The following is a 16,534-nucleotide window of genomic DNA, read 5'->3' as shown; positions in this document are numbered from 1 at the left end:
ACGCAAGTCATTTATTTTATTTTAAATATACACGGTTAATGATAAATGTGTTGGCTCACCACATCACATTGCCTACGACCATACCACGTTGAGTACACCCCATCTCGTCCGATCTGGGAAGTTAAGCAACGTCGGGCCCGGTTAGTACTTGGATGGGTGACCGCCTGGGAATACCGGGTGTCGTAGGCATTTTATAAGTTTTATAGCATATTAGAAAGTACTTTATGTAGAAGTCATTTTTTATCAAAATTTTTGAAAACTAATATATTTGATATAATTGCTAAGCGACGCAAGTCATTTATTTTATTTTAAATATACACGGTTAATGATAAATGTGTTGGCTCACCACATCACATTGCTTACGACCATACCACGTTGAGTACACCCCATCTCGTCCGATCTGGGAAGTTAAGCAACGTCGGGCCCGGTTAGTACTTGGATGGGTGACCGCCTGGGAATACCGTGTGTCGTAGGAATTTTATAAGTTTTATAACATATTAGAAAGTACTTTATGTAGAAGTCATTTTTTATCAAAATTTTTGAAAATTAATATATTTGATATAACTTCTAAGGGACGCAAGTCATTTATTTTATTTTAAATATGCACGGTTAATGATAAATGTGTTGGCTCGCCACATCACATTGCCTACGACCATACCACGTTGAGTACACCCCATCTCGTCCGATCTGGGAAGTTAAGCAACGTCGGGCCCGGTTAGTACTTGGAGTACTTGGATGGGTGACCGCCTGGGAATACCGGGTGTCGTAGGCATTTTATAAGTTTTATAGCATATTAGAAAGTACTTTATGTAGAAGTCATTTTTTATCAAAATTTTTGAAAATTAATATATTTGATATAACTTCTAAGGGACGCAAGTCATTTATTTTATTTTAAATATACACGGTTAATGATAAATGTGTTGGCTCACCACATCACATTGCCTACGACCATACCACGTTGAGTACACCCCATCTCGTCCGATCTGGGAAGTTAAGCAACGTCGGGCCCGGTTAGTACTTGGATGGGTGACCGCCTGGGAATACCGTGTGTCGTAGGAATTTTATAAGTTTTATAACATATTAGAAAGTACTTTATGTAGAAGTCATTTTTTATCAAAATTTTTGAAAATTAATATATTTGATATAACTTCTAAGGGACGCAAGTCATTTATTTTATTTTAAATATGCACGGTTAATGATAAATGTGTTGGCTCACCACATCACATTGCCTACGACCATACCACGTTGAGTACACCCCATCTCGTCCGATCTGGGAAGTTAAGCAACGTCGGGCCCGGTTAGTACTTGGATGGGTGACCGCCTGGGAATACCGGGTGTCGTAGGCATTTTATAAGTTTTTTAGCATATTAGAAAGTACCTTATGTATAAGTCATTTTTATAGAAATTTTTGAAAATTAATATATTTGATATAATTGCTAGGCGACGCAAGTCATTTATTTTATTTTAAATATACACGTTTAATGATAAATGTGTTGGCACATCACATTGCCTACGACCATACCACGTTGAGTACACCCCATCTCGTCCGATCTGGGAAGTTAAGCAACGTCGGGCCCGGTTAGTACTTGGATGGGTGACCGCCTGGGAATACCGGGTGTCGTAGGCATTTTATAAGTTTTTTAGCATATTAGAAAGTACCTTATGTAGAAGTCAATTTTTATCAAAATTTTTGAAAATTAATATATTTGATATAACTGCTAAGAGACGCAAGTCATTTATTTTATTTTAAATATACACGGTTAATGATAAATGTGTTGGCTCACCACATCACATTGCCTACGACCATACCACGTTGAGTACACCCCATCTCGTCCGATCTGGGAAGTTAAGCAACGTCGGGCCCGGTTAGTACTTGGATGGGTGACCGCCTGGGAATACCGGGTGTCGTAGGCATTTTATAAGTTTTTTAGCATATTAGAAAGTACTTTATGTAGAAGTCATTTTTTATCAAAATTTTTGAAAACTAATATATTTGATATAATTGCTCAGCGACGCAAGTCATTTATTTTATTTTAAATATACACGGTTAATGATAAATGTGTTGGCTCACCACATCACATTGCCTACGACCATACCACGTTGAGTACACCCCATCTCGTCCGATCTGGGAAGTTAAGCAACGTCGGGCCCGGTTAGTACTTGGATGGGTGACCGCCTGGGAATACCGTGTGACGTAGGAATTTTATAAGTTTTATAACATATTAGAAAGTACTTTATGTAGAAGTCATTTTTTATCAAAATTTTTGAAAATTAATATATTTGATATAACTTCTAAGGGACGCAAGTCATTTATTTTATTTTAAATATGCACGGTTAATGATAAATGTGTTGGCTCACCACATCACATTGCCTACGACCATACCACGTTGAGTACACCCCATCTCGTCCGATCTGGGAAGTTAAGCAACGTCGGGCCCGGTTAGTACTTGGATGGGTGACCGCCTGGGAATACCGGGTGTCGTAGGCATTTTATAAGTTTTATAGCATATTAGAAAGTACTTTATGTAGAAGTCATTTTTTATCAAAATTTTTGAAAATTAATATATTTGATATAACTTCTAAGGGACGCAAGTCATTTATTTTATTTTAAATATGCACGGTTAATGATAAATGTGTTGGCTCACCACATCACATTGCCTACGACCATACCACGTTGAGTACACCCCATCTCGTCCGATCTGGGAAGTTAAGCAACGTCGGGCCCGGTTAGTACTTGGATGGGTGACCGCCTGGGAATACCGGGTGTCGTAGGCATTTTATAAGTTTTTTAGCATATTAGAAAGTACCTTATGTAGAAGTCATTTTTTATCAAAATTTTTGAAAATTAATATATTTGATATAACTGCTAAGCGACGCAAGTCATTTATTTTATTTTAAATATACACGGTTAATGATAAATGTGTTGGCTCACCACATCACATTGCCTACGACCATATCACGTTGAGTACACCCCATCTCGTCCGATCTGGGAAGTTAAGCAACGTCGGGCCCGGTTAGTACTTGGATGGGTGACCGCCTGGGAATACCGGGTGTCGTAGGCATTTTATAAGTTTTTTAGCATATTAGAAAGTACTTTATGTAGAAGTCATTTTTTATCAAAATTTTTGAAAACTAATATATTTGATATAATTGCTAAGCGACGCAAGTCATTTATTTTATTTTAAATATACACGGTTAATGATAAATGTGTTGGCTCACCACATCACATTGCCTACGACCATACCACGTTGAGTACACCCCATCTCGTCCGATCTGGGAAGTTAAGCAACGTCGGGCCCGGTTAGTACTTGGATGGGTGACCGCCTGGGAATACCGTGTGTCGTAGGAATTTTATAAGTTTTATAACATATTAGAAAGTACTTTATGTAGAAGTCATTTTTTATCAAAATTTTTGAAAATTAATATATTTGATATAACTTCTAAGGGACGCAAGTCATTTATTTTATTTTAAATATGCACGGTTAATGATAAATGTGTTGGCTCACCACATCACATTGCCTACGACCATACCACGTTGAGTACACCCCATCTCGTCCGATCTGGGAAGTTAAGCAACGTCGGGCCCGGTTAGTACTTGGATGGGTGACCGCCTGGGAATACCGGGTGTCGTAGGCATTTTATAAGTTTTTTAGCATATTAGAAAGTACCTTATGTATAAGTCATTTTTATAGAAATTTTTGAAAATTAATATATTTGATATTATTGCTAGGCGACGCAAGTCATTTATTTTATTTTAAATATACATGTTTAATGATAAATGTGTTGGCACATCACATTGCCTACGACCATACCACGTTGAGTACACCCCATCTCGTCCGATCTGGGAAGTTAAGCAACGTCGGGCCCGGTTAGTACTTGGATGGGTGACCGCCTGGGAATACCGGGTGTCGTAGGCATTGTATAAGTTTTATAGCATATTAGAAAGTACTTTATGTAGAAGTCATTTTTTATCAAAATTTTTGAAAACTAATATATTTGATATAATTGCTAAGCGACGCAAGTCATTTATTTTATTTTAAATATACACGGTTAATGATAAATGTGTTGGCTCACCACATCACATTGCCTACGACCATACCACGTTGAGTACACCCCATCTCGTCCGATCTGGGAAGTTAAGCAACGTCGGGCCCGGTTAGTACTTGGATGGGTGACCGCCTGGGAATACCGGGTGTCGAAGGCATTTTATAAGTTTTTTAGCATATTAGAAAGTACTTTATGTAGAAGTCATTTTTTATCAAAATTTTTGAAAACTAATATATTTGATATAATTGCTAAGCGACGCAAGTCATTTATTTTATTTTAAATATACACGGTTAATGATAAATGTGTTGGCTCACCACATCACATTGCCTACGACCATACCACGTTGAGTACACCCCATCTCGTCCGATCTGGGAAGTTAAGCAACGTCGGGCCCGGTTAGTACTTGGATGGGTGACCGCCTGGGAATACCGGGTGTCGTAGGCATTTTATAAGTTTTATAACATATTAGAAAGTACTTTATGTAGAAGTCATTTTTTATCAAAATTTTTGAAAATTAATATATTTGATATAACTTCTAAGGGACGCAAGTCATTTATTTTATTTTAAATATACACGGTTAATGATAAATGTGTTGGCTCACCACATCACATTGCCTAAGACCATACCACGTTGAGTACACCCCATCTCGTCCGATCTGGGAAGTTAAGCAACGTCGGGCCCGGTTAGTACTTGGATGGGTGACCGCCTGGGAATACCGGGTGTCGTAGGCATTTTATAAGTTTTTTAGCATATTAGAAAGTACCTTATGTATAAGTCATTTTTATAGAAATTTTTGAAAATTAATATATTTGATATAATTGCTAGGCGACGCAAGTCATTTATTTTATTTTAAATATACATGTTTAATGATAAATGTGTTGGCACATCACATTGCCTACGACCATACCACGTTGAGTACACCCCATCTCGTCCGATCTGGGAAGTTAAGCAACGTCGGGCCCGGTTAGTACTTGGATGGGTGACCGCCTGGGAATACCGGGTGTCGTAGGCATTGTATAAGTTTTATAGCATATTAGAAAGTACTTTATGTAGAAGTCATTTTTTATCAAAATTTTTGAAAACTAATATATTTGATATAATTGCTAAGCGACGCAAGTCATTTATTTTATTTTAAATATACACGGTTAATGATAAATGTGTTGGCTCACCACATCACATTGCCTACGACCATACCACGTTGAGTACACCCCATCTCGTCCGATCTGGGAAGTTAAGCAACGTCGGGCCCGGTTAGTACTTGGATGGGTGACCGCCTGGGAATACCGGGTGTCGAAGGCATTTTATAAGTTTTTTAGCATATTAGAAAGTACTTTATGTAGAAGTCATTTTTTATCAAAATTTTTGAAAACTAATATATTTGATATAATTGCTAAGCGACGCAAGTCATTTATTTTATTTTAAATATACACGGTTAATGATAAATGTGTTGGCTCACCACATCACATTGCCTACGACCATACCACGTTGAGTACACCCCATCTCGTCCGATCTGGGAAGTTAAGCAACGTCGGGCCCGGTTAGTACTTGGATGGGTGACCGCCTGGGAATACCGGGTGTCGTAGGCATTTTATAAGTTTTATAACATATTAGAAAGTACTTTATGTAGAAGTCATTTTTTATCAAAATTTTTGAAAATTAATATATTTGATATAACTTCTAAGGGACGCAAGTCATTTATTTTATTTTAAATATACACGGTTAATGATAAATGTGTTGGCTCACCACATCACATTGCCTAAGACCATACCACGTTGAGTACACCCCATCTCGTCCGATCTGGGAAGTTAAGCAACGTCGGGCCCGGTTAGTACTTGGATGGGTGACCGCCTGGGAATACCGGGTGTCGTAGGCATTTTATAAGTTTTATAGCATATTAGAAAGTACTTTATGTAGAAGTCATTTTTTATCAAAATTTTTGAAAATTAATATATTTGATATAACTTCTAAGGAACGCAAGTCATTTATTTTATTTTAAATATACACGGTTAATGATAAATGTGTTGGCTCACTACATCACATTGCCTACGACCATACCACGTTGAGTACACCCCATCTCGTCCGATCTGGGAAGTTAAGCAACGTCGGGCCCGGTTAGTACTTGGATGGGTGACCGCCTGGGAATACCGGGTGTCGTAGGCATTTTATAAGTTTTTTAGCATATTAGAAAGTACCTTATGTAGAAGTCATTTTTTATCAAAATTTTTGAAAATTAATATATTTGATATAACTGCTAAGAGACGCAAGTCATTTATTTTATTTTAAATATACACGGTTAATGATAAATGTGTTGGCTCACCACATCACATTGCCTACGACCATACCACGTTGAGTACACCCCATCTCGTCCGATCTGGGAAGTTAAGCAACGTCGGGCCCGGTTAGTACTTGGATGGGTGACCGCCTGGGAATACCGGGTGTCGTAGGCATTTTATAAGTTTTATAGCATATTAGAAAGTACTTTATGTAGAAGTCATTTTTTATCAAAATTTTTGAAAACTAATATATTTGATATAATTGCTAAGCGACGCAAGTCATTTATTTTATTTTAAATATACACGGTTAATGATAAATGTGTTGGCTCACCACATCACATTGCTTACGACCATACCACGTTGAGTACACCCCATCTCGTCCGATCTGGGAAGTTAAGCAACGTCGGGCCCGGTTAGTACTTGGATGGGTGACCGCCTGGGAATACCGGGTGTCGTAGGCATTTTATAAGTTTTATAGCATATTAGAAAGTACTTTATGTAGAAGTCATTTTTTATCAAAATTTTTGAAAATTAATATATTTGATATAACTTCTAAGGGACGCAAGTCATTTATTTTATTTTAAATATACACGGTTAATGATAAATGTGTTGGCTCACCACATCACATTGCCTACGACCATACCACGTTGAGTACACCCCATCTCGTCCGATCTGGAAAGTTAAGCAACGTCGGGCCCGGTTAGTACTTGGATGGGTGACCGCCTGGGAATACCGTGTGTCGTAGGAATTTTATAAGTTTTATAACATATTAGAAAGTACTTTATGTAGAAGTCATTTTTTATCAAAATTTTTGAAAATTAATATATTTGATATAACTTCTAAGGGACGCAAGTCATTTATTTTATTTTAAATATGCACGGTTAATGATAAATGTGTTGGCTCGCCACATCACATTGCCTACGACCATACCACGTTGAGTACACCCCATCTCGTCCGATCTGGGAAGTTAAGCAACGTCGGGCCCGGTTAGTACTTGGATGGGTGACCGCCTGGGAATACCGGGTGTGGTAGGCATTTTATAAGTTTTATAGCATATTAGAAAGTACTTTATGTAGAAGTCATTTTTTATCAAAATTTTTGAAAATTAATATATTTGATATAACTTCTAAGGGACGCAAGTCATTTATTTTATTTTAAATATACACGGTTAATGATAAATGTGTTGGCTCACCACATCACATTGCCTACGACCATACCACGTTGAGTACACCCCATCTCGTCCGATCTGGGAAGTTAAGCAACGTCGGGCCCGGTTAGTACTTGGATGGGTGACCGCCTGGGAATACCGTGTGTCGTAGGAATTTTATAAGTTTTATAACATATTAGAAAGTACTTTATGTAGAAGTCATTTTTTATCAAAATTTTTGAAAATTAATATATTTGATATAACTTCTAAGGGACGCAAGTCATTTATTTTATTTTAAATATGCACGGTTAATGATAAATGTGTTGGCTCACCACATCACATTGCCTACGACCATACCACGTTGAGTACACCCCATCTCGTCCGATCTGGGAAGTTAAGCAACGTCGGGCCCGGTTAGTACTTGGATGGGTGACCGCCTGGGAATACCGGGTGTCGTAGGCATTTTATAAGTTTTTTAGCATATTAGAAAGTACCTTATGTATAAGTCATTTTTATAGAAATTTTTGAAAATTAATATATTTGATATAATTGCTAGGCGACGCAAGTCATTTATTTTATTTTAAATATACACGTTTAATGATAAATGTGTTGGCACATCACATTGCCTACGACCATACCACGTTGAGTACACCCCATCTCGTCCGATCTGGGAAGTTAAGCAACGTCGGGCCCGGTTAGTACTTGGATGGGTGACCGCCTGGGAATACCGGGTGTCGTAGGCATTTTATAAGTTTTTTAGCATATTAGAAAGTACTTTATGTAGAAGTCATTTTTTATCAAAATTTTTGAAAACTAATATATTTGATATAATTGCTAAGCGACGCAAGTCATTTATTTTATTTTAAATATACACGGTTAATGATAAATGTGTTGGCTCACCACATCACATTGCCTACGACCATACCACGTTGAGTACACCCCATCTCGTCCGATCTGGGAAGTTAAGCAACGTCGGGCCCGGTTAGTACTTGGATGGGTGACCGCCTGGGAATACCGGGTGTCGTAGGCATTTTATAAGTTTTATAACATATTAGAAAGTACTTTATGTAGAAGTCATTTTTTATCAAAATTTTTGAAAATTAATATATTTGATATAACTTCTAAGGGACGCAAGTCATTTATTTTATTTTAAATATACACGGTTAATGATAAATGTGTTGGCTCACCACATCACATTGCCTAAGACCATACCACGTTGAGTACACCCCATCTCGTCCGATCTGGGAAGTTAAGCAACGTCGGGCCCGGTTAGTACTTGGATGGGTGACCGCCTGGGAATACCGGGTGTCGTAGGCATTTTATAAGTTTTATAGCATATTAGAAAGTACTTTATGTAGAAGTCATTTTTTATCAAAATTTTTGAAAATTAATATATTTGATATAACTTCTAAGGAACGCAAGTCATTTATTTTATTTTAAATATACACGGTTAATGATAAATGTGTTGGCTCACCACATCACATTGCCTACGACCATACCATGTTGAGTACACCCCATCTCGTCCGATCTGGGAAGTTAAGCAACGTCGGGCCCGGTTAGTACTTGGATGGGTGACCGCCTGGGAATACCGGGTGTCGTAGGCATTTTATAAGTTTTTTAGCATATTAGAAAGTACCTTATGTAGAAGTCATTTTTTATCAAAATTTTTGAAAATTAATATATTTGATATAACTGCTAAGAGACGCAAGTCATTTATTTTATTTTAAATATACACGGTTAATGATAAATGTGTTGGCTCACCACATCACATTGCCTACGACCATACCACGTTGAGTACACCCCATCTCGTCCGATCTGGGAAGTTAAGCAACGTCGGGCCCGGTTAGTACTTGGATGGGTGACCGCCTGGGAATACCGGGTGTCGTAGGCATTTTATAAGTTTTATAGCATATTAGAAAGTACTTTATGTAGAAGTCATTTTTTATCAAAATTTTTGAAAACTAATATATTTGATATAATTGCTAAGCGACGCAAGTCATTTATTTTATTTTAAATATACACGGTTAATGATAAATGTGTTGGCTCACCACATCACATTGCTTACGACCATACCACGTTGAGTACACCCCATCTCGTCCGATCTGGGAAGTTAAGCAACGTCGGGCCCGGTTAGTACTTGGATGGGTGACCGCCTGGGAATACCGGGTGTCGTAGGCATTTTATAAGTTTTATAGCATATTAGAAAGTACTTTATGTAGAAGTCATTTTTTATCAAAATTTTTGAAAATTAATATATTTGATATAACTTCTAAGGAACGCAAGTCATTTATTTTATTTTAAATATACACGGTTAATGATAAATGTGTTGGCTCACCACATCACATTGCCTACGACCATACCACGTTGAGTACACCCCATCTCGTCCGATCTGGGAAATTAAGCAACGTCGGGCCCGGTTAGTACTTGGATGGGTGACCGCCTGGGAATACCGGGTGTCGTAGGCATTTTATAAGTTTTTTAGCATATTAGAAAGTACCTTATGTAGAAGTCATTTTTTATCAAAATTTTTGAAAATTAATATATTTGATATAACTGCTAAGAGACGCAAGTCATTTATTTTATTTTAAATATACACGGTTAATGATAAATGTGTTGGCTCACCACATCACATTGCCTACGACCATACCACGTTGAGTACACCCCATCTCGTCCGATCTGGGAAGTTAAGCAACGTCGGGCCCGGTTAGTACTTGGATGGGTGACCGCCTGGGAATACCGGGTGTCGTAGGCATTTTATAAGTTTTATAGCATATTAGAAAGTACTTTATGTAGAAGTCATTTTTTATCAAAATTTTTGAAAACTAATATATTTGATATAATTGCTAAGCGACGCAAGTCATTTATTTTATTTTAAATATACACGGTTAATGATAAATGTGTTGGCTCACCACATCACATTGCTTACGACCATACCACGTTGAGTACACCCCATCTCGTCCGATCTGGGAAGTTAAGCAACGTCGGGCCCGGTTAGTACTTGGATGGGTGACCGCCTGGGAATACCGGGTGTCGTAGGCATTTTATAAGTTTTATAGCATATTAGAAAGTACTTTATGTAGAAGTCATTTTTTATCAAAATTTTTGAAAATTAATATATTTGATATAACTTCTAAGGGACGCAAGTCATTTATTTTATTTTAAATATACACGGTTAATGATAAATGTGTTGGCTCACCACATCACATTGCCTACGACCATACCACGTTGAGTACACCCCATCTCGTCCGATCTGGGAAGTTAAGCAACGTCGGGCCCGGTTAGTACTTGGATGGGTGACCGCCTGGGAATACCGTGTATCGTAGGAATTTTATAAGTTTTATAACATATTAGAAAGTACTTTATGTAGAAGTCATTTTTTATCAAAATTTTTGAAAATTAATATATTTGATATAACTTCTAAGGGACGCAAGTCATTTATTTTATTTTAAATATGCACGGTTAATGATAAATGTGTTGGCTCACCACATCACATTGCCTACGACCATACCACGTTGAGTACACCCCATCTCGTCCGATCTGGGAAGTTAAGCAACGTCGGGCCCGGTTAGTACTTGGATGGGTGACCGCCTGGGAATACCGGGTGTCGTAGGCATTTTATAAGTTTTTTAGCATATTAGAAAGTACCTTATGTATAAGTCATTTTTATAGAAATTTTTGAATTGCTAGGCGATGCAAGTCATTTATTTTATTTTAAATATACATGTTTAATGATAAATGTGTTGGCACATCACATTGCCTACGACCATACCACGTTGAGTACACCCCATCTCGTCCGATCTGGGAAGTTAAGCAACGTCGGGCCCGGTTAGTACTTGGATGGGTGACCGCCTGGGAATACCGGGTGTCGTAGGCATTTTATAAGTTTTATAGCATATTAGAAAGTACTTTATGTAGAAGTCATTTTTTATCAAAATTTTTGAAAATTAATATATTTGATATAACTTCTAAGGGACGCAAGTCATTTATTTTATTTTAAATATGCACGGTTAATGATAAATGTGTTGGCTCGCCACATCACATTGCCTACGACCATACCACGTTGAGTACACCCCATCTCGTCCGATCTGGGAAGTTAAGCAACGTCGGGCCCGGTTAGTACTTGGAGTACTTGGATGGGTGACCGCCTGGGAATACCGGGTGTCGTAGGCATTTTATAAGTTTTATAGCATATTAGAAAGTACTTTATGTAGAAGTCATTTTTTATCAAAATTTTTGAAAATTAATATATTTGATATAACTTCTAAGGGACGCAAGTCATTTATTTTATTTTAAATATACACGGTTAATGATAAATGTGTTGGCTCACCACATCACATTGCCTACGACCATACCACGTTGAGTACACCCCATCTCGTCCGATCTGGGAAGTTAAGCAACGTCGGGCCCGGTTAGTACTTGGATGGGTGACCGCCTGGGAATACCGTGTGTCGTAGGAATTTTATAAGTTTTATAACATATTAGAAAGTACTTTATGTAGAAGTCATTTTTTATCAAAATTTTTGAAAATTAATATATTTGATATAACTTCTAAGGGACGCAAGTCATTTATTTTATTTTAAATATGCACGGTTAATGATAAATGTGTTGGCTCACCACATCACATTGCCTACGACCATACCACGTTGAGTACACCCCATCTCGTCCGATCTGGGAAGTTAAGCAACGTCGGGCCCGGTTAGTACTTGGATGGGTGACCGCCTGGGAATACCGGGTGTCGTAGGCATTTTATAAGTTTTTTAGCATATTAGAAAGTACCTTATGTATAAGTCATTTTTATAGAAATTTTTGAAAATTAATATATTTGATATAATTGCTAGGCGACGCAAGTCATTTATTTTATTTTAAATATACACGTTTAATGATAAATGTGTTGGCACATCACATTGCCTACGACCATACCACGTTGAGTACACCCCATCTCGTCCGATCTGGGAAGTTAAGCAACGTCGGGCCCGGTTAGTACTTGGATGGGTGACCGCCTGGGAATACCGGGTGTCGTAGGCATTTTATAAGTTTTTTAGCATATTAGAAAGTACCTTATGTAGAAGTCAATTTTTATCAAAATTTTTGAAAATTAATATATTTGATATAACTGCTAAGAGACGCAAGTCATTTATTTTATTTTAAATATACACGGTTAATGATAAATGTGTTGGCTCACCACATCACATTGCCTACGACCATACCACGTTGAGTACACCCCATCTCGTCCGATCTGGGAAGTTAAGCAACGTCGGGCCCGGTTAGTACTTGGATGGGTGACCGCCTGGGAATACCGGGTGTCGTAGGCATTTTATAAGTTTTTTAGCATATTAGAAAGTACTTTATGTAGAAGTCATTTTTTATCAAAATTTTTGAAAACTAATATATTTGATATAATTGCTCAGCGACGCAAGTCATTTATTTTATTTTAAATATACACGGTTAATGATAAATGTGTTGGCTCACCACATCACATTGCCTACGACCATACCACGTTGAGTACACCCCATCTCGTCCGATCTGGGAAGTTAAGCAACGTCGGGCCCGGTTAGTACTTGGATGGGTGACCGCCTGGGAATACCGTGTGACGTAGGAATTTTATAAGTTTTATAACATATTAGAAAGTACTTTATGTAGAAGTCATTTTTTATCAAAATTTTTGAAAATTAATATATTTGATATAACTTCTAAGGGACGCAAGTCATTTATTTTATTTTAAATATGCACGGTTAATGATAAATGTGTTGGCTCACCACATCACATTGCCTACGACCATACCACGTTGAGTACACCCCATCTCGTCCGATCTGGGAAGTTAAGCAACGTCGGGCCCGGTTAGTACTTGGATGGGTGACCGCCTGGGAATACCGGGTGTCGTAGGCATTTTATAAGTTTTATAGCATATTAGAAAGTACTTTATGTAGAAGTCATTTTTTATCAAAATTTTTGAAAATTAATATATTTGATATAACTTCTAAGGGACGCAAGTCATTTATTTTATTTTAAATATGCACGGTTAATGATAAATGTGTTGGCTCACCACATCACATTGCCTACGACCATACCACGTTGAGTACACCCCATCTCGTCCGATCTGGGAAGTTAAGCAACGTCGGGCCCGGTTAGTACTTGGATGGGTGACCGCCTGGGAATACCGGGTGTCGTAGGCATTTTATAAGTTTTTTAGCATATTAGAAAGTACCTTATGTAGAAGTCATTTTTTATCAAAATTTTTGAAAATTAATATATTTGATATAACTGCTAAGCGACGCAAGTCATTTATTTTATTTTAAATATACACGGTTAATGATAAATGTGTTGGCTCACCACATCACATTGCCTACGACCATATCACGTTGAGTACACCCCATCTCGTCCGATCTGGGAAGTTAAGCAACGTCGGGCCCGGTTAGTACTTGGATGGGTGACCGCCTGGGAATACCGGGTGTCGTAGGCATTTTATAAGTTTTTTAGCATATTAGAAAGTACTTTATGTAGAAGTCATTTTTTATCAAAATTTTTGAAAACTAATATATTTGATATAATTGCTAAGCGACGCAAGTCATTTATTTTATTTTAAATATACACGGTTAATGATAAATGTGTTGGCTCACCACATCACATTGCCTACGACCATACCACGTTGAGTACACCCCATCTCGTCCGATCTGGGAAGTTAAGCAACGTCGGGCCCGGTTAGTACTTGGATGGGTGACCGCCTGGGAATACCGTGTGTCGTAGGAATTTTATAAGTTTTATAACATATTAGAAAGTACTTTATGTAGAAGTCATTTTTTATCAAAATTTTTGAAAATTAATATATTTGATATAACTTCTAAGGGACGCAAGTCATTTATTTTATTTTAAATATGCACGGTTAATGATAAATGTGTTGGCTCACCACATCACATTGCCTACGACCATACCACGTTGAGTACACCCCATCTCGTCCGATCTGGGAAGTTAAGCAACGTCGGGCCCGGTTAGTACTTGGATGGGTGACCGCCTGGGAATACCGGGTGTCGTAGGCATTTTATAAGTTTTTTAGCATATTAGAAAGTACCTTATGTATAAGTCATTTTTATAGAAATTTTTGAAAATTAATATATTTGATATTATTGCTAGGCGACGCAAGTCATTTATTTTATTTTAAATATACATGTTTAATGATAAATGTGTTGGCACATCACATTGCCTACGACCATACCACGTTGAGTACACCCCATCTCGTCCGATCTGGGAAGTTAAGCAACGTCGGGCCCGGTTAGTACTTGGATGGGTGACCGCCTGGGAATACCGGGTGTCGTAGGCATTGTATAAGTTTTATAGCATATTAGAAAGTACTTTATGTAGAAGTCATTTTTTATCAAAATTTTTGAAAACTAATATATTTGATATAATTGCTAAGCGACGCAAGTCATTTATTTTATTTTAAATATACACGGTTAATGATAAATGTGTTGGCTCACCACATCACATTGCCTACGACCATACCACGTTGAGTACACCCCATCTCGTCCGATCTGGGAAGTTAAGCAACGTCGGGCCCGGTTAGTACTTGGATGGGTGACCGCCTGGGAATACCGGGTGTCGAAGGCATTTTATAAGTTTTTTAGCATATTAGAAAGTACTTTATGTAGAAGTCATTTTTTATCAAAATTTTTGAAAACTAATATATTTGATATAATTGCTAAGCGACGCAAGTCATTTATTTTATTTTAAATATACACGGTTAATGATAAATGTGTTGGCTCACCACATCACATTGCCTACGACCATACCACGTTGAGTACACCCCATCTCGTCCGATCTGGGAAGTTAAGCAACGTCGGGCCCGGTTAGTACTTGGATGGGTGACCGCCTGGGAATACCGGGTGTCGTAGGCATTTTATAAGTTTTATAACATATTAGAAAGTACTTTATGTAGAAGTCATTTTTTATCAAAATTTTTGAAAATTAATATATTTGATATAACTTCTAAGGGACGCAAGTCATTTATTTTATTTTAAATATACACGGTTAATGATAAATGTGTTGGCTCACCACATCACATTGCCTAAGACCATACCACGTTGAGTACACCCCATCTCGTCCGATCTGGGAAGTTAAGCAACGTCGGGCCCGGTTAGTACTTGGATGGGTGACCGCCTGGGAATACCGGGTGTCGTAGGCATTTTATAAGTTTTTTAGCATATTAGAAAGTACCTTATGTATAAGTCATTTTTATAGAAATTTTTGAAAATTAATATATTTGATATAATTGCTAGGCGACGCAAGTCATTTATTTTATTTTAAATATACATGTTTAATGATAAATGTGTTGGCACATCACATTGCCTACGACCATACCACGTTGAGTACACCCCATCTCGTCCGATCTGGGAAGTTAAGCAACGTCGGGCCCGGTTAGTACTTGGATGGGTGACCGCCTGGGAATACCGGGTGTCGTAGGCATTGTATAAGTTTTATAGCATATTAGAAAGTACTTTATGTAGAAGTCATTTTTTATCAAAATTTTTGAAAACTAATATATTTGATATAATTGCTAAGCGACGCAAGTCATTTATTTTATTTTAAATATACACGGTTAATGATAAATGTGTTGGCTCACCACATCACATTGCCTACGACCATACCACGTTGAGTACACCCCATCTCGTCCGATCTGGGAAGTTAAGCAACGTCGGGCCCGGTTAGTACTTGGATGGGTGACCGCCTGGGAATACCGGGTGTCGAAGGCATTTTATAAGTTTTTTAGCATATTAGAAAGTACTTTATGTAGAAGTCATTTTTTATCAAAATTTTTGAAAACTAATATATTTGATATAATTGCTAAGCGACGCAAGTCATTTATTTTATTTTAAATATACACGGTTAATGATAAATGTGTTGGCTCACCACATCACATTGCCTACGACCATACCACGTTGAGTACACCCCATCTCGTCCGATCTGGGAAGTTAAGCAACGTCGGGCCCGGTTAGTACTTGGATGGGTGACCGCCTGGGAATACCGGGTGTCGTAGGCATTTTATAAGTTTTATAACATATTAGAAAGTACTTTA

The 16,534-nt window shown here is 37.6% G+C and overlaps 56 non-coding genes and 2 pseudogenes across 56 annotated transcripts; all 58 read left to right on the top strand.

Annotated features, from left to right (window-relative positions):
- The first annotated feature begins 70 nt into the window (after positions 1 to 70).
- Positions 71 to 189, top strand: LOC145758405 (5S ribosomal RNA). The gene has a single exon (XR_014286368.1). It is a non-coding gene; the product is annotated as a 5S ribosomal RNA (ribosomal RNA).
- A 168-nt stretch (positions 190 to 357) lies between these two features.
- Positions 358 to 476, top strand: LOC145757079 (5S ribosomal RNA). The gene has a single exon (XR_014285164.1). It is a non-coding gene; the product is annotated as a 5S ribosomal RNA (ribosomal RNA).
- A 168-nt stretch (positions 477 to 644) lies between these two features.
- On the top strand, positions 645 to 772 carry LOC145757191 (5S ribosomal RNA; annotated as a pseudogene).
- Positions 773 to 940: 168 nt separating this feature from the next.
- Positions 941 to 1,059, top strand: LOC145757009 (5S ribosomal RNA). Its single transcript, XR_014285098.1, has one exon. It is a non-coding gene; the product is annotated as a 5S ribosomal RNA (ribosomal RNA).
- Positions 1,060 to 1,227: 168 nt separating this feature from the next.
- LOC145758403 (5S ribosomal RNA) lies at positions 1,228 to 1,346 on the top strand. The gene has a single exon (XR_014286367.1). It is a non-coding gene; the product is annotated as a 5S ribosomal RNA (ribosomal RNA).
- A 162-nt stretch (positions 1,347 to 1,508) lies between these two features.
- Positions 1,509 to 1,627, top strand: LOC145758402 (5S ribosomal RNA). The gene has a single exon (XR_014286366.1). It is a non-coding gene; the product is annotated as a 5S ribosomal RNA (ribosomal RNA).
- A 168-nt stretch (positions 1,628 to 1,795) lies between these two features.
- Positions 1,796 to 1,914, top strand: LOC145758401 (5S ribosomal RNA). Its single transcript, XR_014286365.1, has one exon. It is a non-coding gene; the product is annotated as a 5S ribosomal RNA (ribosomal RNA).
- A 168-nt stretch (positions 1,915 to 2,082) lies between these two features.
- LOC145757142 (5S ribosomal RNA) lies at positions 2,083 to 2,201 on the top strand. Its single transcript, XR_014285223.1, has one exon. It is a non-coding gene; the product is annotated as a 5S ribosomal RNA (ribosomal RNA).
- Positions 2,202 to 2,369: 168 nt separating this feature from the next.
- Positions 2,370 to 2,488, top strand: LOC145758399 (5S ribosomal RNA). Its single transcript, XR_014286363.1, has one exon. It is a non-coding gene; the product is annotated as a 5S ribosomal RNA (ribosomal RNA).
- A 168-nt stretch (positions 2,489 to 2,656) lies between these two features.
- On the top strand, positions 2,657 to 2,775 carry LOC145758398 (5S ribosomal RNA). The gene has a single exon (XR_014286362.1). It is a non-coding gene; the product is annotated as a 5S ribosomal RNA (ribosomal RNA).
- Positions 2,776 to 2,943: 168 nt separating this feature from the next.
- On the top strand, positions 2,944 to 3,062 carry LOC145756428 (5S ribosomal RNA). Its single transcript, XR_014284549.1, has one exon. It is a non-coding gene; the product is annotated as a 5S ribosomal RNA (ribosomal RNA).
- Positions 3,063 to 3,230: 168 nt separating this feature from the next.
- LOC145757008 (5S ribosomal RNA) lies at positions 3,231 to 3,349 on the top strand. Its single transcript, XR_014285097.1, has one exon. It is a non-coding gene; the product is annotated as a 5S ribosomal RNA (ribosomal RNA).
- Positions 3,350 to 3,517: 168 nt separating this feature from the next.
- Positions 3,518 to 3,636, top strand: LOC145758397 (5S ribosomal RNA). Its single transcript, XR_014286361.1, has one exon. It is a non-coding gene; the product is annotated as a 5S ribosomal RNA (ribosomal RNA).
- Positions 3,637 to 3,798: 162 nt separating this feature from the next.
- Positions 3,799 to 3,917, top strand: LOC145758396 (5S ribosomal RNA). Its single transcript, XR_014286360.1, has one exon. It is a non-coding gene; the product is annotated as a 5S ribosomal RNA (ribosomal RNA).
- A 168-nt stretch (positions 3,918 to 4,085) lies between these two features.
- LOC145756614 (5S ribosomal RNA) lies at positions 4,086 to 4,204 on the top strand. Its single transcript, XR_014284724.1, has one exon. It is a non-coding gene; the product is annotated as a 5S ribosomal RNA (ribosomal RNA).
- Positions 4,205 to 4,372: 168 nt separating this feature from the next.
- LOC145758395 (5S ribosomal RNA) lies at positions 4,373 to 4,491 on the top strand. Its single transcript, XR_014286359.1, has one exon. It is a non-coding gene; the product is annotated as a 5S ribosomal RNA (ribosomal RNA).
- A 168-nt stretch (positions 4,492 to 4,659) lies between these two features.
- LOC145756757 (5S ribosomal RNA) lies at positions 4,660 to 4,778 on the top strand. Its single transcript, XR_014284859.1, has one exon. It is a non-coding gene; the product is annotated as a 5S ribosomal RNA (ribosomal RNA).
- A 162-nt stretch (positions 4,779 to 4,940) lies between these two features.
- LOC145758394 (5S ribosomal RNA) lies at positions 4,941 to 5,059 on the top strand. The gene has a single exon (XR_014286358.1). It is a non-coding gene; the product is annotated as a 5S ribosomal RNA (ribosomal RNA).
- A 168-nt stretch (positions 5,060 to 5,227) lies between these two features.
- LOC145756613 (5S ribosomal RNA) lies at positions 5,228 to 5,346 on the top strand. Its single transcript, XR_014284723.1, has one exon. It is a non-coding gene; the product is annotated as a 5S ribosomal RNA (ribosomal RNA).
- A 168-nt stretch (positions 5,347 to 5,514) lies between these two features.
- On the top strand, positions 5,515 to 5,633 carry LOC145758391 (5S ribosomal RNA). The gene has a single exon (XR_014286357.1). It is a non-coding gene; the product is annotated as a 5S ribosomal RNA (ribosomal RNA).
- Positions 5,634 to 5,801: 168 nt separating this feature from the next.
- On the top strand, positions 5,802 to 5,920 carry LOC145756756 (5S ribosomal RNA). The gene has a single exon (XR_014284858.1). It is a non-coding gene; the product is annotated as a 5S ribosomal RNA (ribosomal RNA).
- Positions 5,921 to 6,088: 168 nt separating this feature from the next.
- On the top strand, positions 6,089 to 6,207 carry LOC145758390 (5S ribosomal RNA). Its single transcript, XR_014286356.1, has one exon. It is a non-coding gene; the product is annotated as a 5S ribosomal RNA (ribosomal RNA).
- A 168-nt stretch (positions 6,208 to 6,375) lies between these two features.
- LOC145758389 (5S ribosomal RNA) lies at positions 6,376 to 6,494 on the top strand. Its single transcript, XR_014286355.1, has one exon. It is a non-coding gene; the product is annotated as a 5S ribosomal RNA (ribosomal RNA).
- Positions 6,495 to 6,662: 168 nt separating this feature from the next.
- LOC145756332 (5S ribosomal RNA) lies at positions 6,663 to 6,781 on the top strand. Its single transcript, XR_014284458.1, has one exon. It is a non-coding gene; the product is annotated as a 5S ribosomal RNA (ribosomal RNA).
- Positions 6,782 to 6,949: 168 nt separating this feature from the next.
- LOC145757124 (5S ribosomal RNA) lies at positions 6,950 to 7,068 on the top strand. Its single transcript, XR_014285206.1, has one exon. It is a non-coding gene; the product is annotated as a 5S ribosomal RNA (ribosomal RNA).
- A 168-nt stretch (positions 7,069 to 7,236) lies between these two features.
- Positions 7,237 to 7,355, top strand: LOC145756635 (5S ribosomal RNA). The gene has a single exon (XR_014284744.1). It is a non-coding gene; the product is annotated as a 5S ribosomal RNA (ribosomal RNA).
- Positions 7,356 to 7,523: 168 nt separating this feature from the next.
- LOC145757007 (5S ribosomal RNA) lies at positions 7,524 to 7,642 on the top strand. Its single transcript, XR_014285096.1, has one exon. It is a non-coding gene; the product is annotated as a 5S ribosomal RNA (ribosomal RNA).
- A 168-nt stretch (positions 7,643 to 7,810) lies between these two features.
- Positions 7,811 to 7,929, top strand: LOC145758388 (5S ribosomal RNA). The gene has a single exon (XR_014286354.1). It is a non-coding gene; the product is annotated as a 5S ribosomal RNA (ribosomal RNA).
- A 162-nt stretch (positions 7,930 to 8,091) lies between these two features.
- Positions 8,092 to 8,210, top strand: LOC145758385 (5S ribosomal RNA). The gene has a single exon (XR_014286352.1). It is a non-coding gene; the product is annotated as a 5S ribosomal RNA (ribosomal RNA).
- A 168-nt stretch (positions 8,211 to 8,378) lies between these two features.
- Positions 8,379 to 8,497, top strand: LOC145758384 (5S ribosomal RNA). Its single transcript, XR_014286351.1, has one exon. It is a non-coding gene; the product is annotated as a 5S ribosomal RNA (ribosomal RNA).
- Positions 8,498 to 8,665: 168 nt separating this feature from the next.
- Positions 8,666 to 8,784, top strand: LOC145756755 (5S ribosomal RNA). The gene has a single exon (XR_014284857.1). It is a non-coding gene; the product is annotated as a 5S ribosomal RNA (ribosomal RNA).
- A 168-nt stretch (positions 8,785 to 8,952) lies between these two features.
- On the top strand, positions 8,953 to 9,071 carry LOC145756387 (5S ribosomal RNA). Its single transcript, XR_014284510.1, has one exon. It is a non-coding gene; the product is annotated as a 5S ribosomal RNA (ribosomal RNA).
- A 168-nt stretch (positions 9,072 to 9,239) lies between these two features.
- LOC145758383 (5S ribosomal RNA) lies at positions 9,240 to 9,358 on the top strand. Its single transcript, XR_014286350.1, has one exon. It is a non-coding gene; the product is annotated as a 5S ribosomal RNA (ribosomal RNA).
- Positions 9,359 to 9,526: 168 nt separating this feature from the next.
- On the top strand, positions 9,527 to 9,645 carry LOC145756331 (5S ribosomal RNA). The gene has a single exon (XR_014284457.1). It is a non-coding gene; the product is annotated as a 5S ribosomal RNA (ribosomal RNA).
- A 168-nt stretch (positions 9,646 to 9,813) lies between these two features.
- On the top strand, positions 9,814 to 9,932 carry LOC145756562 (5S ribosomal RNA). The gene has a single exon (XR_014284674.1). It is a non-coding gene; the product is annotated as a 5S ribosomal RNA (ribosomal RNA).
- Positions 9,933 to 10,100: 168 nt separating this feature from the next.
- LOC145758382 (5S ribosomal RNA) lies at positions 10,101 to 10,219 on the top strand. Its single transcript, XR_014286349.1, has one exon. It is a non-coding gene; the product is annotated as a 5S ribosomal RNA (ribosomal RNA).
- Positions 10,220 to 10,387: 168 nt separating this feature from the next.
- Positions 10,388 to 10,506, top strand: LOC145756330 (5S ribosomal RNA). The gene has a single exon (XR_014284456.1). It is a non-coding gene; the product is annotated as a 5S ribosomal RNA (ribosomal RNA).
- Positions 10,507 to 10,674: 168 nt separating this feature from the next.
- LOC145757120 (5S ribosomal RNA) lies at positions 10,675 to 10,793 on the top strand. The gene has a single exon (XR_014285202.1). It is a non-coding gene; the product is annotated as a 5S ribosomal RNA (ribosomal RNA).
- A 168-nt stretch (positions 10,794 to 10,961) lies between these two features.
- LOC145758381 (5S ribosomal RNA) lies at positions 10,962 to 11,080 on the top strand. The gene has a single exon (XR_014286348.1). It is a non-coding gene; the product is annotated as a 5S ribosomal RNA (ribosomal RNA).
- A 142-nt stretch (positions 11,081 to 11,222) lies between these two features.
- LOC145758380 (5S ribosomal RNA) lies at positions 11,223 to 11,341 on the top strand. The gene has a single exon (XR_014286347.1). It is a non-coding gene; the product is annotated as a 5S ribosomal RNA (ribosomal RNA).
- Positions 11,342 to 11,509: 168 nt separating this feature from the next.
- Positions 11,510 to 11,637, top strand: LOC145757190 (5S ribosomal RNA; annotated as a pseudogene).
- A 168-nt stretch (positions 11,638 to 11,805) lies between these two features.
- On the top strand, positions 11,806 to 11,924 carry LOC145757006 (5S ribosomal RNA). Its single transcript, XR_014285095.1, has one exon. It is a non-coding gene; the product is annotated as a 5S ribosomal RNA (ribosomal RNA).
- Positions 11,925 to 12,092: 168 nt separating this feature from the next.
- LOC145758379 (5S ribosomal RNA) lies at positions 12,093 to 12,211 on the top strand. Its single transcript, XR_014286346.1, has one exon. It is a non-coding gene; the product is annotated as a 5S ribosomal RNA (ribosomal RNA).
- Positions 12,212 to 12,373: 162 nt separating this feature from the next.
- LOC145758378 (5S ribosomal RNA) lies at positions 12,374 to 12,492 on the top strand. Its single transcript, XR_014286345.1, has one exon. It is a non-coding gene; the product is annotated as a 5S ribosomal RNA (ribosomal RNA).
- Positions 12,493 to 12,660: 168 nt separating this feature from the next.
- Positions 12,661 to 12,779, top strand: LOC145758377 (5S ribosomal RNA). The gene has a single exon (XR_014286344.1). It is a non-coding gene; the product is annotated as a 5S ribosomal RNA (ribosomal RNA).
- A 168-nt stretch (positions 12,780 to 12,947) lies between these two features.
- LOC145757140 (5S ribosomal RNA) lies at positions 12,948 to 13,066 on the top strand. The gene has a single exon (XR_014285221.1). It is a non-coding gene; the product is annotated as a 5S ribosomal RNA (ribosomal RNA).
- Positions 13,067 to 13,234: 168 nt separating this feature from the next.
- On the top strand, positions 13,235 to 13,353 carry LOC145758376 (5S ribosomal RNA). Its single transcript, XR_014286343.1, has one exon. It is a non-coding gene; the product is annotated as a 5S ribosomal RNA (ribosomal RNA).
- Positions 13,354 to 13,521: 168 nt separating this feature from the next.
- LOC145758374 (5S ribosomal RNA) lies at positions 13,522 to 13,640 on the top strand. The gene has a single exon (XR_014286341.1). It is a non-coding gene; the product is annotated as a 5S ribosomal RNA (ribosomal RNA).
- A 168-nt stretch (positions 13,641 to 13,808) lies between these two features.
- On the top strand, positions 13,809 to 13,927 carry LOC145756427 (5S ribosomal RNA). The gene has a single exon (XR_014284548.1). It is a non-coding gene; the product is annotated as a 5S ribosomal RNA (ribosomal RNA).
- Positions 13,928 to 14,095: 168 nt separating this feature from the next.
- LOC145757005 (5S ribosomal RNA) lies at positions 14,096 to 14,214 on the top strand. Its single transcript, XR_014285094.1, has one exon. It is a non-coding gene; the product is annotated as a 5S ribosomal RNA (ribosomal RNA).
- Positions 14,215 to 14,382: 168 nt separating this feature from the next.
- On the top strand, positions 14,383 to 14,501 carry LOC145758373 (5S ribosomal RNA). The gene has a single exon (XR_014286340.1). It is a non-coding gene; the product is annotated as a 5S ribosomal RNA (ribosomal RNA).
- Positions 14,502 to 14,663: 162 nt separating this feature from the next.
- LOC145758372 (5S ribosomal RNA) lies at positions 14,664 to 14,782 on the top strand. The gene has a single exon (XR_014286339.1). It is a non-coding gene; the product is annotated as a 5S ribosomal RNA (ribosomal RNA).
- Positions 14,783 to 14,950: 168 nt separating this feature from the next.
- Positions 14,951 to 15,069, top strand: LOC145756612 (5S ribosomal RNA). Its single transcript, XR_014284722.1, has one exon. It is a non-coding gene; the product is annotated as a 5S ribosomal RNA (ribosomal RNA).
- Positions 15,070 to 15,237: 168 nt separating this feature from the next.
- Positions 15,238 to 15,356, top strand: LOC145758371 (5S ribosomal RNA). Its single transcript, XR_014286338.1, has one exon. It is a non-coding gene; the product is annotated as a 5S ribosomal RNA (ribosomal RNA).
- Positions 15,357 to 15,524: 168 nt separating this feature from the next.
- LOC145756754 (5S ribosomal RNA) lies at positions 15,525 to 15,643 on the top strand. Its single transcript, XR_014284856.1, has one exon. It is a non-coding gene; the product is annotated as a 5S ribosomal RNA (ribosomal RNA).
- Positions 15,644 to 15,805: 162 nt separating this feature from the next.
- On the top strand, positions 15,806 to 15,924 carry LOC145758369 (5S ribosomal RNA). The gene has a single exon (XR_014286337.1). It is a non-coding gene; the product is annotated as a 5S ribosomal RNA (ribosomal RNA).
- Positions 15,925 to 16,092: 168 nt separating this feature from the next.
- On the top strand, positions 16,093 to 16,211 carry LOC145756611 (5S ribosomal RNA). The gene has a single exon (XR_014284721.1). It is a non-coding gene; the product is annotated as a 5S ribosomal RNA (ribosomal RNA).
- A 168-nt stretch (positions 16,212 to 16,379) lies between these two features.
- Positions 16,380 to 16,498, top strand: LOC145758367 (5S ribosomal RNA). The gene has a single exon (XR_014286335.1). It is a non-coding gene; the product is annotated as a 5S ribosomal RNA (ribosomal RNA).
- Positions 16,499 to 16,534: the final 36 nt, after the last annotated feature.

The sequence above is a fragment of the Corella eumyota genome, chromosome 6 (genome assembly GCF_963082875.1).
Source record: "Corella eumyota chromosome 6, kaCorEumy4.1, whole genome shotgun sequence".
NCBI lineage: Eukaryota > Metazoa > Chordata > Ascidiacea > Phlebobranchia > Corellidae > Corella > Corella eumyota.
Note: the sequence above shows the minus strand (reverse complement) of the source record. Positions and strands in the feature narration are given on the sequence as shown.